Below are 18,300 nucleotides of genomic sequence, written 5' to 3' on the forward strand. Positions count from 1 at the left end.
AAGACACCCACATCAGATGTACTGTGCTCCTGAGCACTTATAGAGAGGATCCCCACATCAGGTGCAGTGTGTTCCTGAGCAGTGCCGATGCTCACAGTCATGGAGAGCTCCCCTGGCAAGGATAGGGATCAGTCATGTTGTACAGCTTATAGTCCATGCTGTCATTCACATCAATGTTTGGAGGACAACATGGAAGTAGGTGGACAATGCCTACATGTCACTTGACTGTGACTTTATGCCTAAAAGCATTATCAGATGCTGCATAGGTGCAAACATCAGCATGTTCTCCTGACTCAATCACTGCAGGTCTTTCCATAGCAATGGTCCTGCATAGGAATATATAAGGCATGAGAGAGCGGACTGAATCTGAATACCCATGCTGCATATGAGGCCCTGTGTTGGACATGCAAACAGTGATACTGAATACGTACATACATTACAGACACATGCCTCCACTGACATTCCTGTGTGCCTGCACACTAGATGCACCTATAGGAAACATAGACGGTTATATATGTGGTCTGTCTTCACCATCTATATGCATTGTCATTGTATAGACATTCAGTATGGTTACAAACCTAGTGCATGTTTCTCTGACACATGTGCCATACCTAAAACATGTGTCTACTTTTTCTTAAGATCTGGTGCCTGAGTTTATGATCCTTAATGACTGTTTGCATTTTTAATTTAATTTTATTAAACTTTAACAAATAGCTACCCACAAGAACAGGAGTAACATTCAGGAATATTAATGTAATATAAATATTAAGCAGAAAACTGGAGAAAAATGACAAAGTACAACACAACAACAAAAACTATCTACATTATTTACAGTCTCTGCATTCCAAAACAAAAGCATGCATGCTCTCATAAAAATAATGGTAACATCCACTAAAGAAAAGCTCATACAGCATATTAAGTATGTTGAGACATTCTGTGGTAGGTTATGAGACTTTGCTTTGCAAAGGAACATTATTCACATGATGGGGCCTTTAAAAGCATATAAATATTGCATACGTGTTTGTTCAAAAAGGTTTTAGCCAATACAATAGGGGAATTTCCCCTGGACTTCCAATTTTGTTGCACAAAGTAACTTGATAGCACTAGCTAATAACCAATAAACCTCCAAAATAGGAAAAAAAAAAATACAGGTTTGGCTATTAGGAATAATCCAAAACATCCAGAATGTCCACTCCATATAACCTGTCACATTAAAAATCCTAGTCAGTTTATAGTTCATTTATTCCCAAACGTCCCTTTACAACCACACACTGCCATTACTGCTTGGATTTGATAAGCTCAGCTAGGATAAGACAAAGATGATATTGAGTCTTGCCAAGATACATCCTTCACATGCTCTTTTCCTCTCCTTATTTATTTATTTAACAATATAATTGGCTGAATTCTGCTCTGCCATAATCCCCAGCTGACTTTTGATGCCATGCTGTCACCTGTTAGGACCAGGTGTCAGACATCATCAAGACATTTTATCTCCATCTAAAAATGTCATCTACATCAGAAATGTAATCCCATGTTCTAACTTGCAGTGGCGGGTAAGTCACTGATATCCTACCTCTTACAACTGTATTAACTTTTACTTTTAGCTAATTTATACAGAGCTGGAGTGACTGTAACACATGCTAAAATTGAAAAGCTGGCATTTGACTCCTACATCCTTATTTCCCTTTTAGATCATATTATCCATTTGTTTGTTAACATTTGCTTTGACTGCCAGTTGTTATCAGGTGAGTGTTCCAACAGTTTAGTGCTTGCCTTCATTGCCCTGTCTACATCCTAGCCTTTTGCCCTACTCCATGGTAAGGCTTTTAAGATTTTCTGGTGAAAGGATGATGGTTGTTCCCAAGACAAGCCTACATTCTTCTGATAGGCACTTCTTTCGTCATCTTGCTCCACCACTGTGGAATTAGCTAATTTCCCTTATTCAGAAATGTGATTCAGAAGCCTCCAGCTGAAGAAATGTTAAATATAATCTATTTAGGAAGAGTATTTGAATCCCCATAGTGATTTTGGTTATAACTGTCAAGTTTTTGTTTAACTTATTTCACCCTTGCGTTACTTGCTGCTTGTAATTGTCTTATTCTATAGTCTTTAGGTTATAGAAGCATGAAAAACTAAACATACAATCAAGCAGCTAGATAGATAGACAGATAGCTAGATAGATTGATTGGTTGATAGTAGCCAGCACATTGCAGCTGGCAGGGAGATCTGTGTTTGAACACAGTTTGTTTACGGTCATTGGATTGCAGTTAGATAATCACTGATGGGGCGGGGTGTTATTTGAGTATATGAAGCAAGGTGAATACAGTAGTATTGTCAGAGTTTCTTTCATGTCTAATTATAGTCAAATATCTGAACAACTGAAATTTACTCAGTCAAAAGGTAATGAATGAAGGTGTATTCAGTCTGAGTTTGAAAAAATTAAATTGCTATGATTTGATAATAGTTAAAGGATCATATATCGAGGTTAGGAAGTTGTCAGAGTATGTAAATTAACTACAAATACGTGGCTATGGGCAGTGTTACATTCATTTTGATCACAATCTTACAAATGAAAAGTGCCAAAACCAAAGATGGCAACTGAAGGGGGGGGGGGGTTGTTCTATTTTTGTGTTTAAATGCAACTGGCATGTAATCATTTGATCATAGCTAAATGCTCATGGGTGGGGGAAGCTATTTCACAAAGCAGGCTGAATATATCACAGATAGGTAACTTCATTCTTTTTGACTGCAAACAGCTACATACCCTGTCAAACAGTGTTAACCAGGGAAGGGGATGGTCTGTGAAAAAAATGACAATATCATTTGATCATGATTAATTAGGTATAGTTTTGCATGTGAAGCAAGCTGAATACAATACTATGAGTGAAATGTTCTTTTCTTTGCTCACAGTCAAACAATGGATATTATGTGAAAACAAGACATAGCAATGGGGGAAGGGTTACATGTCTATGAAATCACCTGACAATTGTGCCTCATGACCATAGTTAATCAGATGTCTGTAATGTTGGTGGCTGGATGTGTTTTTGTGTGTGTCTGTGTGTGTGTGTGTGTGTGTGTGTGTGTGTGTGTGTGTGTGTGTGTGTGTGTGTGTGTGTGTGTGTGTGTGTGTGTGTGCGTGTGTGTGCGTGTGTGTGCGTGTGTGTGCGTGTGTGTGTGTGTGTGTGTGTGTGTGTGTGTGTGCAAACGTGCATGTGTGTGTGTGTGTCTCTGTCTGTCTCTGCAGGAATGTTCATCCTTTCGTATAATGTTATGCAATAGTTCATTTTGATTTACTAAGGAACTGAGGCTATAGTACTATATCTAAACATGAATACGCAACAACTCTAAAACTATTAAAGTCACTTGCACCTTCCTAGACAATCTAAAGAAAAGACATAAAAAATATTGCTACAAACTCATCATATTTCTCTTAGTGGCAGCAAGTTGAAACCATCAACTTATTTCTGTCTCCACTTCATAAAGGAATAAGTAATTTAATGTTTTCATTTTTTGGCTACAATATCACAGAAGCATGTGTTTTGCAGTAAAATCATAGCTGATGAAAACCATACAACTAAACAGGAAGTTCACGATCTAGGCAGTGCATGGCAGACTTGAGCCACCCCATCTGTCCTAAAAGCCTGTTATGTTTCTCTCAATCCAAAGAAACTGATACAGAGGAATGTTCACAGACTGAACTAGGCTGCTTTCTCACTTATAAGTTGATTTACATTGCAAGTTGCAAAATCAGTAGTTAGCCATCATTTTTTGGAGATTCCTGTTATACTGTCACCTAATAAGTAGACAGCACAAAGTTCTCCTAATAATCAGGTATGAGAATAGAGTTGAATGTACATACTCATATAGATGCATCATCACTAGTAAATTGGGTAAATAATAGGGAAAGATACAATAAGACAGTAAGCTGGGCAGATAATAGGGAAAGATACAATAAGACAGGAAAAATGCAAATGTATTATATTATGGTCTGGTTTTATTTAAAAGCAAAACAATAAAAATTGGATTCAAATGGAAGACATGGCTGCCCCCAATATATTTTAATTTCATTATTTAAGTTGTGTCTGTGTTTGACCTGCATCAGACATGCATGCATACATATCCTCATGCTACTTAATTATATAATAATAGTAATTCTTTTTCATCTCAAGCTCAAAAAAAAAACTAATAAGAAAAAATATGTAGACTGTTAAACAATGCATCTGCACCAGTCTGTACTAGCATTCAATATACTGATGGCTTTGCTCTTTCTAGTAGATTTTAGTGAGTGTAACTTGTGAATGCTGCCTGAGTCCATACAGTAAGCATTCATGTCAATGTAACCCCATCCTGTAATGATCCATGCAGAAGGATGATTGGTCTGTATGTGGTCTGGAAAGTTATCAGTAAAGATGGACCATTCACAAGTGGATTGGGAGCAACTCATTTTTACTACTCTGTGGGGCCTTCCTCCAACCTTCCTAAACTATATAATATGGCATAATGTTTGCTTAATGGAAGAAGGAGACTGTAACTGTACCTGTGCCAATCCCTAGTGAATGCATCTGTCTCAATCTCAATCTCTCATTCTGGTAGTAAGGACTAGTGTTAGCATTTTGGGAGCCCCCAGCAGATGTCAAGTTGGGGGCCCCCTAGGCACTTCCAGTCTACATATCACCCTGTCACTGATACCCCTCCTAAGCAACCTTTTAGTTCATCCTAAGTTTTAGGAGTAGTATGCACAGACTGACCTGTAGCTACAGTGCTCTTACATTACAACAGACCTATGTACCACACCATGTTGGCCCATCTCATAAAGTGGAATTTACAATTACTGGCATTTAGTTGCAACAATGACACATTGCAGCAGCTTTACGTACAGGTCTGGACTTAGGTGAAATGGTGCCCAAGGCCTACTGTTTCAGCCACCCCCCCAAAACAAACACACACACACACACACACACACACACACACACCAGTGGCGGCTGGTGACTTCAAATCAAAGGGGGGCTGCAGGAGACAGCTGAATGGGTGGGGTCAATGGGAAGGGGTGTGGCCAACTAAAAAGAGGAGGGGCTATGCTCAAAACCACAAAAACTAACTAAATACACTGCCGTGGCTGCCAAACCGTCATTTTGAGAGTCCAATCAAGACAAAATGAAGTGTAGAAGAATAAAAATATTTCAATGCATTGGCTGCATGACAGCTTACTTAATATCTAGATGGAAACAAAAAGGTTGTGAGGCATGAAAAAATAAATTACTTTTTTAAATGCATTAATGGAATGCCAGTCAAAATCAAGTATAGGAAAAACAAGCAGCACTCAAACCACTTCTTGCACTGCAGTTCTAATTTATATTCATCTTTATTAAAGTACCAAGTAACATGCTGAAAGTAGAAATCTCTGATGCCCCCACTTGTAAAAATGTTCCTTATCCAATAAAAGACCTGCTGCCTAACAACTATCTACTTGTTTCATGGGGAAAACATGATCAAAGTAAAAAAAAATGAAAAGCAAACAAGAAATAAGCTCAAGATACATTGCTTAAAGGATTACTGTACAGGTTATGGACCACACGATTTGCATTCTGTTTAGTCTACAGGTAATGTCTGCAGAGATGACTGGAAGTCTCCAAGTGTAATGAGCTTCTTAAAATAATGTAATCCTGTCCCTTATTACAAATACTGTCATATGCATTTAAATACCCAAGGCTTATACATTATCTAGTTAAGTATTCTCTACATGGTAACAAAAGAAAGGCTTTCAATGTTGACAATTTTTTAACAGTATGCTTATTAAAGCTTACTTGCATCTTACAATCTCAGTCAAGCTTACCTGATGGTCATTAAAGTATTGCTACTTAAACACAGAACAACAGGCACTTTGAGTAATAAGCATAAATCAACAGTACAAAAAATGACAGAAACCAGACTATTCTGCAAAAATCAAGGACAGATTGTGTCTACCTTGGATGGGGGGGGGACTCTGCACATTTACACTGCATAACTACTCCTTGCCTTGCCTTGCTTCGACACATCCAGAGTCACTACATGGGCAAGTGGGGTGCAACAAGTATGTCACAATTTGAAATGTCTCTGGCTGACTGTGATGGCCCTGACACATTTGACATACCTCTCAACCTCAGAGCAAGAAATCTGGACAAAGCCACACAAAGTGGGACAAAGGCCCAAAAATAAGGACAATTTTTAAAATATTGCTCTTATAAACTTAGAAAGATAATAGAACAGGTCTTGCATTAGTATGAATTTTCTGAATGGTATGAAATCTGAAACTCATTTTCTAACTTCATTCTTTAATGATTTGTCACTAATTTGCCAAAAAAAAAACACAATTTTATGAAAAATGGACCAAAAATTGATGCAAAAATATAAAATAGCCACACAATACAGCTGGGAACCTGTCAAAGAAGGGACACTTTAATATTAGTACTGCTAACTTGAGCAGCTGACAAAATAAAAGAATCTACGTGCATTTCTGAAATAAAAGTAATCTATAACTAATTATTACAATTATTTCTTAATTGTAAATCCTCCATGTTTTCTTCCAAAATTGCTATTTTGCGGAGAGATTATTAGGGGAAGAGCAACATTTTGAGCCAAAATCAGGGACAGTTGAGAGGTTTGGCTATGCCCAATTCTATAAAGCAATTTATTTGCATGTACCTCTCAACCTGTTAATGCAATAAATTTGGACAAGGCCAAATATATTGGGGGAACATATAAACAGTACTAAAAATTGCTCTTGTATAAACTGAGACAGTAAATAAGAGAGAGAGATGGGGGGGGGGGTGCATGCCTCAAGTTGCTCTAACACAAGAAGGTTGGTAAATAATAAAGGTAGACAATAGCCTTTAACCTTTTGCCAATACAACCAAGGAAAATCAAGGATAACAACTCTACATCACACACCTTTGAGATTTCAAATGAGTTGTCAGGATTTTTTGTACTCTACACAGACTTTCACATTGTTGCAACACAAATGCCATTTTCCTATTGTACACATCCCAAGTATGACAGTATAGCACAATATTATATTAAGTTCTTAACTGAATAACTAATAATGTAACTACAGAAACGGTAACCATCTATTTAGTCACTCGTACCCTTTCAGTTTGTGTTTTCTTCCATCTATTGAGAGTAGACCATTTGAGCTAAACGTTACCTCTTAAAAATGAATTTGCACACCACAGCTTAAGTGGTACATGCCTATCTCAATTTGTTCAGTGTATTCTGAAGGCTGACCAACACAGAACAACTTGAGCTAGCTTTAACCACTATTTTATTTTACTTGCTCGTCCTTTTCTAATAACAGAAAGTTGCACTTTAAGACTGCCAGTCGAGCACAAGGACAAGTGTAAGTTAAAGAGAAGCACTGGGCTAAAATGGGAACGGGCCTCCTCAGCATCGCGGATATACCACCTAATTAAACTGACAGCAATTATTGACTCTTACTTGAGCGTCCACCACCTTCAAGTCACGTCATCAAGAAATAAATATAAAACGGGATTCCATTTTCACCTAGTAATAGTATAAACCAATCATATATGGATAGATAGATAGATAGATAGATAGATAGATAGATAGATAGATAGATAGATAGATAGATAAACAACTATCATTTAACTGGTGAGCATGGAAAAATAGGTTTTCTATTTTTCTGATGTGTGCATATCCCAGAAGATAAAACAAAAATTATGATCAGTTATGACCCTTTCACTTAAACAGCACATTAATATATATTTAAAACTGTTCACACGTTATTACGTTAAATTCGGTTAGCAGCACTGTGAGGAAGGTGTACTTAATACAGCAAAGTTTACAACGGTTCGGCAACATATACATAACTACAGAATCTTTCTTTTGGCAACACACATCCCTGAAGTTTCCAGTTGCTTGGCAGACTTGCTCAGCAGGACTCTCCTCACTCCTAGTGAGTGGTCACCTCAAGTCAATGATAGTCAGTCAGATTTTTCATAGTTGATTCACAACTTGGCGTGACCTACTTGCCTCTTCCCAGAACACCAAATGCAGCAGGTTCTATGCCTTGATTCCTCATTCTGGATTCAGTAACTCGCACCTCTGGGAAGCCTCACCTGGACATTGTAAGTCTAAAACTAACCACGTGATTTTTCTAGTTCCAGTAATAGCCATAGATCATTCGCTGCTGGTGTAGATAGTTTCAAATCCTCACTGCTTCTCAAAAAGAGTTCACTGTTAGAATCTAGCACAGTAAATGGAAACTGTTTGCCATTTGGACAGATAATCAACATATTGATACCCTGATTTCAAATATACTGTTTCCTGGAGTCTGTATTCCAATCTGCATCTAGATTTTTGACCAGTAAGATCCAGCTGGTGGCAGTTTCTAATTTTCATGTATTTTTTGTGACCATTCTAGCATTTCACAAAGTCTGAAGGGAAGTCTAAGAAGAAAGATTAGTTTCATAAAGGTCTTGCAAATACCCTCTACCTCAGTGGGATCTGAATGTGGTGTTGAAATCCCTAACTAAACCTCCTTTTGAGCATGGCTTCCTCAGATCTGTTAAAATTCCTGTCTTAGAAAACCATTTTTCCTAGTAGCCAGCACATCAGCCAGGAGACTCTTCAGACTTTAAGCTTTATTTTCTTCATAAGGGTAGGGTTTCTGTCAGAACTAATCTCTCCCTCTTTCATTCATAAATTATTTACAGGAGCCATCTTCTCTCAAAATATATTCCTCAGTATGTGTAGTCATATCTTTTACTTTGTACCTGCTGTCTGAGGCAGAAAAATTTGTGGCTACTTGCAAAGAATTACTATATTCTTCTTTCCTGTCCTCTAGGAACAGTTTTTAAGATGTGTGCAGTGTAAAGTAGACAATAGAATAAAGTTTAAGCTTCATATACCGTGAAGTACAAATTTTCTGAATGTAAGTTCCTTAAATCATCAGTATCCACCCCCCCCACGTGAGGATCATGAAAAAAAGATGCATTTTTCTGTGTGAAATGCCAGTCTTGTTTAGCATCTTATGACCTCTAGAGATTACTAAAAGTGGTTGTTTTGGAAGCTTACCTTTGCTCCACTGCATATGGTGCATAAACTGAACAGTACTTCCCATCAAGGATATTTTATACATCTTCACCAAGAGAAATACTTATAAAATACGTTATCTATATGCTGATATCACAGAGTAAAAATGGAGAACCTTGACCGTTGTGATGTCATTGTGTTGAAAAAACATGTGTTTTATCAATAGACTTTTGTTAGTTTGGAAAAAAAATCTTAACATAAGGGAGATAGAAGTCTCACAAAACTTTTAAAAATATCTGTGAAAAAAGCATACAGGAAAAAGTGCCAGTTCCTTTTGCTGTTCTGCTAAGGTTAACATTAAGAAAGTTATGAAGCATAGTCAACATTCAGGTCGTCTTCTGTTACGATTATGAAGCTCACTGCCACTGCATCTGAAGTATTCCCATTAACACTGATGCATTGTTTTCCAATCTGGTTATCTTTGGCTATTGCCCACACCACACTAATACTCATTAATTAAATATTAGAGCTAGATTCCCTTCAAAAAAAAAAACCCACAAACACACACACATGCACACACACACTGCAGCACCTACCTGTAAAAGCCAGCGACCGACCTGCAAGCACATTTCCAAAGCCAGCGACCGACCTGCAAAGTGCAAACACATTTCCAAAGCCAGCGCGACCGACCTGCAAGGAAGCCATATAATCCAGCCGAACTAATTGATTTACATGACGCCCATGCAGAGAAATCCCTGCGAGAGCTGAGAGATAGCTCAGCCTCTCAGCTCACTCCTCATTGGTGCGAGAGCTGAGAGATAGCTCTCAGCTCACTCCTTGTTGGCCCTGACTGCAAGGGAAGCAGTCCGGAGCCCCTCTATTCGACCGCATGACCGCACAGATTTCTGGGTATCCTACAGGTTGCTCTGGGTACCTATGTCTCGCATTCGGACTGCTGATAAAGGCAGTCTGAGTCTGAATGGATTTTGTGGTTCACGGATTTTTTTTTTTGTTTTTTGTCTAGGTGGGAGGGCTGCAGACTGGCAGTCCGGTGGCACGAGCTGCCCCTGACACACACGTACTCTCCAGTCTTCCCCTGTTTTTACCGCCAGCTTTAGTTCCCCATACTATGCACATTACATTTTTCTTCCTTTTTTCACATTTTGAGATACTCTTTAGCTTTATCAAGAAGCCATAACTTCCTATATGCTCTGAAGTTCATTTTAAGTTTTTTTTCCTTTTACACAGCTTTTTCATCTAATTATAGCATGCACAGAAATTATGATTAAAGAAATAAATTGTGTTGCTTTTCAGCTTTAGATTTCCTTGCATACTTTCAACACAAGTAAGCACAGTCATGACTATTTAGGAAATAACTCACATAAGTCAGGGTCGAAGAAACAATATGGTTATTGATATTCTGAGATATTTTACAGCATTTCCCCAGCATGTTAATCTAATAGTGACCTAAACAAAAAACATGATTAAGAAAAAAAATTCAGTCTTATTTTTTTTTTCTTTCAAGGAAGAAATAAATTGTACACAAGGCTTAATGTTCAAACATGACAAAATAGTAGCTCACAAGCCAGTTGTCTGGATACACAGGTCCTATCTGGGAACTGCCTGCCTCCCTAACCTTCCCAAAAAGATTGTCTATGCATCACTCTGGTGTTAGACTGGGATGAAAGCAGAGGTTCAAATTGTCACAGTCATGTATTTCAAGTGAGTACAGGGGTAGGAAAGCAAGAGGAAAGTGTCGGAAGGAAAAGGGTGCAGGCATGGTAGCAGGGGCAGACAAACACAAATGATGGGGAAAGTCCAACAGGAGAGGTGAGGATGCAATTTGGGAAGAACACAAAGGAGAGACACAGACAGACAAAGCAAGGATGATTGGTGATGTGGAATACTGGGATACAAACTGAGGAGAAGAGTGAAACATAAGGAAGGTGAATACCATAAGTGAGGACAGAGTAGTACGATAACATAAGTTATATGAATACCATGAATGGGGACAAAGTGGGGTGATAACATAAGTTACATGAATACCATAAGTGGGGACAAAGTGGGGTGATAACATAAGTTACATGAATACCTTGAATGGGGACAAAGTGAGGTGATAACATAAGTTACATGAATATCATGGGTGGGGACAAAGTGGGATGATAACATAAGTTACATGAATACCATGAATAGGGACAACGTGGGGTGATAACATAAGTTACATGAATACCATGAGTGGGGACAAAGTGGGATGATAACATAAGTTACATGAATACCATGAATGGGGACAACGTGGGGTGATAACATAAGTTACATGAATACCATGAGTGGGGACAAAGTGGGGTGATAACATAAGTTACATGAATACCATGAGTGGGGACAAAGTGGGGTGATAACATAAGTTACATGAATACCATGAGTGGGGACAAAGTGGGGTGATAACATAAGTTACATGAATACCATGAGTGGGGACAAAGTGGGGTGATAACATAAGTTACATGAATACCATGAGTGGGGACAAAGTGGGGTGATAACATAAGTTACATGAATACCATGAGTGGGGACAAAGTGGGGTGATAACATAAGTTACATGAATACCATGAGTGGGGACAAAGTGGGATGATAACATAAGTTACATGAATACCATGAGTGGGGACAAAGTGGGGTGATAACATAAGTTACATGAATACCATGAGTGGGGACAAAGTGGGGTGATAACATAAGTTACATGAATACCATGATTGGGGACAAAGTGGGGTGATAACATAAGTTGCATGAATACTATGAGTGGGGACATAGTGGGGTTATAACATAAGTTACATGAATACCATGATTGGGGACAAAGTGGGGTGATAACATAAGTTGCATGAATACTATGAGTGGGGACAAAGTGGGGTTATAACATAAGTTACATGAATACCATGAGTGGGAACAAAGTGGGGTGGCAACATAAGTTACATGAATACCATGAGTGAGGACAAAGTGGGGTGATAACATAAGTTACATGAATACTATGAATGGGGACAGAGTGGGGTGATAACATAAGTTACATGAATACTATGAGTGGGGACAAAGTGGGGTGATAACATAAGTTACATGAATACCATGATTGGGGACAAAGTGGGGTGATAACATAAGTTGCATGAATACTATGAGTGGGGACAAAGTGGGGTTATAACATAAGTTACATGAATACCATGAGTGGGAACAAAGTGGGGTGGCAACATAGGTTACATGAATACCATGAGTGAGGACAAAGTGGGGTGATAACATAAGTTACATGAATACTATGAATGGGGACAGAGTGGGGTGATAACATAAGTTACATGAATACTATGAGTGGGGACAGAGTGGGGTTATAACATAAATTATGTGAATAACATGAGTGGTGACAGAGTGGGATGAAAACATAGAGCACCATGAATGGTAACAAAGTGGGATGATAACATAAATTATGTGATCTTGCTCTGTCCTTCCTAGATAGCTGGTAGTTAAGCTGGAATAAATAACAATCTGCCTAACTTGAGAGATGGGATCAGCCATTTTGATTCCATTAGGAGGTAGAAAGGCAGCCACATCCACAGCCAAAGAATAAGTAGTTCTGTAAAATACTTTTTCCTCCTGTACCACACTGAAACACCAAGTACATCACCAGACTGATATGAACAGTTGAGTACACTGTACTGATCTCACGACTGTTTGGCAGTCTGTTTGCTATTTCTCTTGGTGACAGATTTATCAATCTTAACCTGCCATCAATTTTACTTTATTTCACATTTGTTTATTGGAGTAGTGAACATCACAGTGGACCATTTACAGGCACAGCCTGGATGAACATATCACAGTATAAGGAAAAGATTAATTTATATACAGTTTAATACATAGATACAAATCTATTTAAACTTTAGACATGAAAAAGGCATTTTATGAGTGAGGTGGATAAAAGACCAAGTCAGTTTTTGGTTTATGTAATATTTTGCATTGTACCCCACTGATACAGGACTACTGGTGAGAGCTATTTAAATTACACTGCTAACTTAGTCCCTCAAAGGCTAACAGGTGAGTGATAAGCTCCCCAAGGTAGTTATAAAGGCACTGGCTTATTTCTTTAATGTCCATGTCCTTGTGAGGGGATATTTACTTACACCTACAGCTGTCATGCTGAACAATTGCAGTTTCACAGTTTTGTTCTTCTTTTTTTTTTTTTGTTAGCATATGCACAGGCTCACAAAAGTTTTTTTTATCAATGTACTCCTCCCCTTCTCCCAGCATTCAGTCTCCAGGAACCACACCACACTGGTTTAACCTGAGTCACTGGCAGCCTATGATGATGACTCACCTCCATGCTACTGAGCTAGGAACTGCTAACAACAGTGTTTATGCTTTTTCTGAAATGCATGTGAATATTAATATGAAGTTCTGAATATGTGATCTATGGGTGTGAATGTATGCATTATAGGCATTAATCCATGTAATGTCAGGGCAGTAATGGGGCCTTTGTGCTTAAATTATAATGTGGGCACAACACTTTAAAGTAAGAAACATTCCATGAATATGTGAAAAATACTAGGCATTTAAATTTTTATTAGTTGAAATATTTTATTTTATTTTGCTGCCTGTTGTAACTGTTGTCCTATTCATGTCATTTCTCCAAGCCCAGCAGTGGTATTTTATTAAGCTCCAGTTTTGCTTCCCTTTGTTTAACATCAAAGCTCGGCTGGTGTGCATCTTCATTTAACTTTACTACATATAAATATTGTAACTTTGCTGTCCTCCCTGTCAACCATGAAGGATAACACAACTCACTCAAATGAACTGCTTGAATCATGGTTGAGGGTGTGGCTCTGCTGACACTGTTTCATCTGTAATTAACTCTCCATGCTCACACAGAGAACTCCTCAAATGCTAACATTACTTGCAAAAAAAAAAAAAAAAATGACAATTTACTTCCCTGGGTGCTGCAGCTAATAAGGTCCCTTGCTTCACTGAAGAAGACCTGAGTGAGTACAGATTACACAGGGTCCTTATTGGAACATCGAATTTTTAATTGTTCGAATCACTAAAGGTTGACCTTTAATGATCGAACAATTGAAAATTTGAACTGTTCAAACTAAACACTAAAAAAAAAAAAAAAAAAGTAAAGGGTGTAAGTAGGGGGACAAGCCCCACTAAACCCCCCACACTCCCCGCTAATTAAATATACCAACTCCGAGATCACACTACAGTGTAGGAAAGGGAAATCTTCCCTTTACGCACCTTAGTTCATTAAAGTGTGATCTCGGAGTCTGTATATTTAAGTAGCGGGGGTTGTGGGAGGCGCAGCCCCCCATGTGGGGGGTGTAGGAGGGCTTTAACCCATCAGGGTATGTTTTCTTTATTTTATTTATTTATTTATTTTTTAATTTCTAAGTTATGGAACTTCGATCATATGGTGTCAACCATATGTTATTCAAAGTTCCGTAACTTCGATTTTGTAATAGGTAACCGATTACACAGACAAGTATAAAAAGAAAATGGAAAAAAGTTTGTGATCGCCCTGTGACATCACACAGCCATGCAGACTTCCATGAGGTGCCAAGAAACAAATGGAGGAGATGGAGGAACCTGCAGCTGCTGTATGCGTGCCCTCATTTGCGAGGAAATAATCGTGAGCTTCCCATGGCTGTGGGCTCTGTGGTGCCTAATGCGGCTATGCTGGTAGTTCATTACATGTGCCCGCATTCCTGCCCATGAAAACTATTTTGGTATATCCAAGGAAATAGTCCTATAATCACTGGCCTATGCTCTCTCTATCATCCTCTGCTTTTCTGTTCAGGACAGCTCCTTCACATCTTCCTGACATACAGTGGATATAAAAAGTTTACACATCCCTGTTAAAATGCCAGGTTTTTAAGACCACAATACATCAGTTCAAAACTTTTCCCACCTTTAATGTGACCTATAACCTGTACAATTCAATTGAAAAACAAACAAATCTGTTAGGGGAAAATATATAAAAAATAAAAAAAGTACAATACACTAGATGCACAAGAGTGCACACCCTTAAACTAATACTTTGTTGTGTGTGGACACCCTTAAACTAATACTTTATTGAAGCACCTTTTTATTTAATTACACCATTCAGTCTTCTTGGGTAAGAGTCTATCAGCATGGCACATCTTGACTTGGTAATAGTTGCCCACTCTTCTATGCAAAAGCACTCCAAATCTGTCAGATTGTGAGGGCCTCTCTTGTGCACAGCTCTCTTCAGGTCACCCCACAGATTTTCTATTGGATTTACGTCTGGACTCTGGCTGGGCCATTCCCAAACTTTAATTTTCTTCTGGTGAAGCCATTTGTTTGTTGATTTGGATGTATGCTTGTGGTCATTGTCATGTTGAAAGGTGAAACTCCTCTTCATCTTCAGCAAATGCCTGAAGGTTTGGGACGAAAGTGATTGGTATTTGGATCTGTTCATAATTCCCTCCATCTTGACTAAAGCCCCAGTTCCAGCTGAAGAAAAGCAGCCCCAAAGCATTATACTGCCACCACCATGCTTCACCTTTGGGACGGTGTTCTTTTGGTGATGCAAAGTGTTGTTTTTTTTTTTGTCAAATGTACCTTTTGGAATTGTGGCAAAAAAGTTCAGCCTTGGTTTCATCAGACCATAACACATTTTCCCATATGCTTTTGGGAGATGATGTATTGTTTTGCAAATTTTAGCCAGGCCTGAATGTTTTTCTGTGTAAGAAAAGGCTTCCATCTTGCAACCCTACCCCATAGTCCAGACATATGGAGAATACAGGAGATTGTTGTCACATGTAGTACACAACCAGTACTTGCCAGAAATTCCTGCAGCTCCTTCAATGTTGCTGTAGGTCTCTTGGCAGCCTCCCTGACCAGTCTTGTCTTTTCATCAGTTTCGGAGGGACATCCAGTTCTTTGCAACTTCACTGTTGTCCCATATTTTCTCCACTTTTTGATGACTGTCTTCACTGTGTTCCATGGTATATGCAATGCTGCGAAAATTATTTTGTACCCTTCTCCTGACTGATACCTTTCGACAATGAGATCCCTTTGATGCTTTGAAAGCTCTCTGCAAACCATGGCTTTTGCTGTAGCAGGCAACTGAGTAAATGTCAGGAAAATCCTACTAGCGCAGCTGAACTTTATTTGGGGTTAATCAGAGTCTCTTTAATTGATGGCAGGTGTGTACCCAAGAAGACTGAATGCTGTAATTAAATTAAAAAGTGCTTCAACAAAGCATTAGTTTAAGGGTGTGCACACTTATGCAACCACCATATTGTATGTTTTTTATTTTTTATATTTTTCCCCTGACAGATTTGTTTGTTTTTCAATTGAATTGTACAGGTTATAGGTCACATTAAAGGTGGGCAAAGTTTTGAAATGATTTACTGTGGTTTCATTTTTTTATATCACAGACACCTGGTATTTTAACAGGGTTGTGTAAACATTTTATATTCACAGTAATCTTGGTTACTCTTATTACACCTCCCTGTTTTATTTTATCAGTGTTCGGAAGGGCTTTAGCTCTTGGCACCTTGTCATAATATTTCCCTTGCATTGCCATTAACCCTTCTAGTGACTTTCTTCTGGACTCTTTCAAGCAGCATGATATCCCTCTTCTTGTATGCTCTCTAGTACTGCTCACAATACTCTAAGTATAGGTTGACCGGGGTCTGATATAATCATTACCTCGTTATTCCAGCATTCTGTGCCTGCTGTTACTGCCTTCTTATTGTGCTCCTGGTGGTTCAGTCCAGGAGTGATCAGCACTTCCAAATCTTCCTCTGCTCAGCTGTCATCGGTTATGGTCTCCCTTCCATGCCAGTATAACTATCACCATGTGTAGCACTTTGCATTTGTCTGCACTGCACATTAACTGCCACATTTCAGTTGACTTATTCTTCCCTTTCCAAACCTTCCTTAAACTCCCCGCCATCCTCCACTGTTGCATCCAACTTTGTGTCACCAGTGAAGGGGGTGATATTTTTTCTGTTTCCTCACATGTGTCTGAAACAGACACATTATGCTGTATAAAACTCAGGACTGATCCCTGCAGTAATGCTACATCAGTCCCTTTCCCTAGTCCTGGTATTGTCCCTTTAACCACAACCATATGCATCCTACCATTTAGCCATGCAGGCCAGTTCCTTATTCCTGATCCTACTCTCATCCCCTCCAGTGTTCCTAGCAGCCTCCTGTGTGTACTAGAATAACAGCCTTACATACATACATACATACATACATACATACATACATACACAAGTCTGAATTAGGAGCTTTTGAAGGATGGTGATATATGCTCACATTTGTGTGCAATCACTACTAACTTCTTTGCATAGTTGTGGTGTGCTGCAAAGCATTCAATAGCACAGCATTTGGCCGTCTGCATTTTTAGAGGGAAAAGTGGTCCCCTTAGCAGTGGTATGTTCATTCCCTTTTACAGTAGACCAGAGATCTTGACAGATACAGTAGATTTGACAACTGTTCTTGGAAATCCATTTACATTTATTGGTGAAGATTGCTATGTCAGTAATAAAACTGGTGATTAGTGCTGTCTGGAAACCGAAAGAATGCATTAGTAATAGCTACATCCCACAGAAATCACAATAGGCGAATTTGACACTTCACAGTTCTTCCAGTGTTATATGATCTATCACATAAATGCCATTCATGAAACTATTGTAGAGTGGCAATATATATGGACAGGAAATCTGAACCAGTGTGCATACCTCTCAAATCCTTAAAGCAAGAAATCTGGATAAAGCCATCAATAAAAGTGGGGCAAAAGCCCAAAAATAGGGACAATGTTTTAAATATTGCTCTTACAAATGTAAAAAGTTGATAGAACAATAGGATTTGCATTATGGTGAATTTTCTGAAGGGTATGAAGTCTGAAACTCAAATGCCTGTCATTATTTTCAAACTTCAATCTTTAATGTTTCACCACTAATTTGCCGGAAAACCACAATTTTATAAAAAATGGACCAAAAACATGAGGCCAAAATCTGGACATTCTTCGAAAATCCGTACAGTTGAGATGCATGCCATTGTGCCATCTTGATGCCTTATATGCACAGCAGTTTTTCATTGTATTAGATCTGAGTAACTTGATAGCAGATAGAATGTGCAGTTGTCTTTCTGTTCTGTGGCAAGTGTGTACCCACTCTACTGCTAAATAGCATTGCCTGTGTTGAGCTTCCTTGTGGACTTGTTTTTCAGAACATGCGGCCATCCTGCATGATTTGTGTCCATAGAACCACAGCCATA

The sequence above is a fragment of the Protopterus annectens genome, chromosome 2.part0 (assembly GCF_019279795.1).
Source record: "Protopterus annectens isolate FY-2018-M chromosome 2.part0, PAN1.0, whole genome shotgun sequence".
In the NCBI taxonomy this organism is placed as follows: Eukaryota; Metazoa; Chordata; order Ceratodontiformes; family Protopteridae; genus Protopterus; species Protopterus annectens.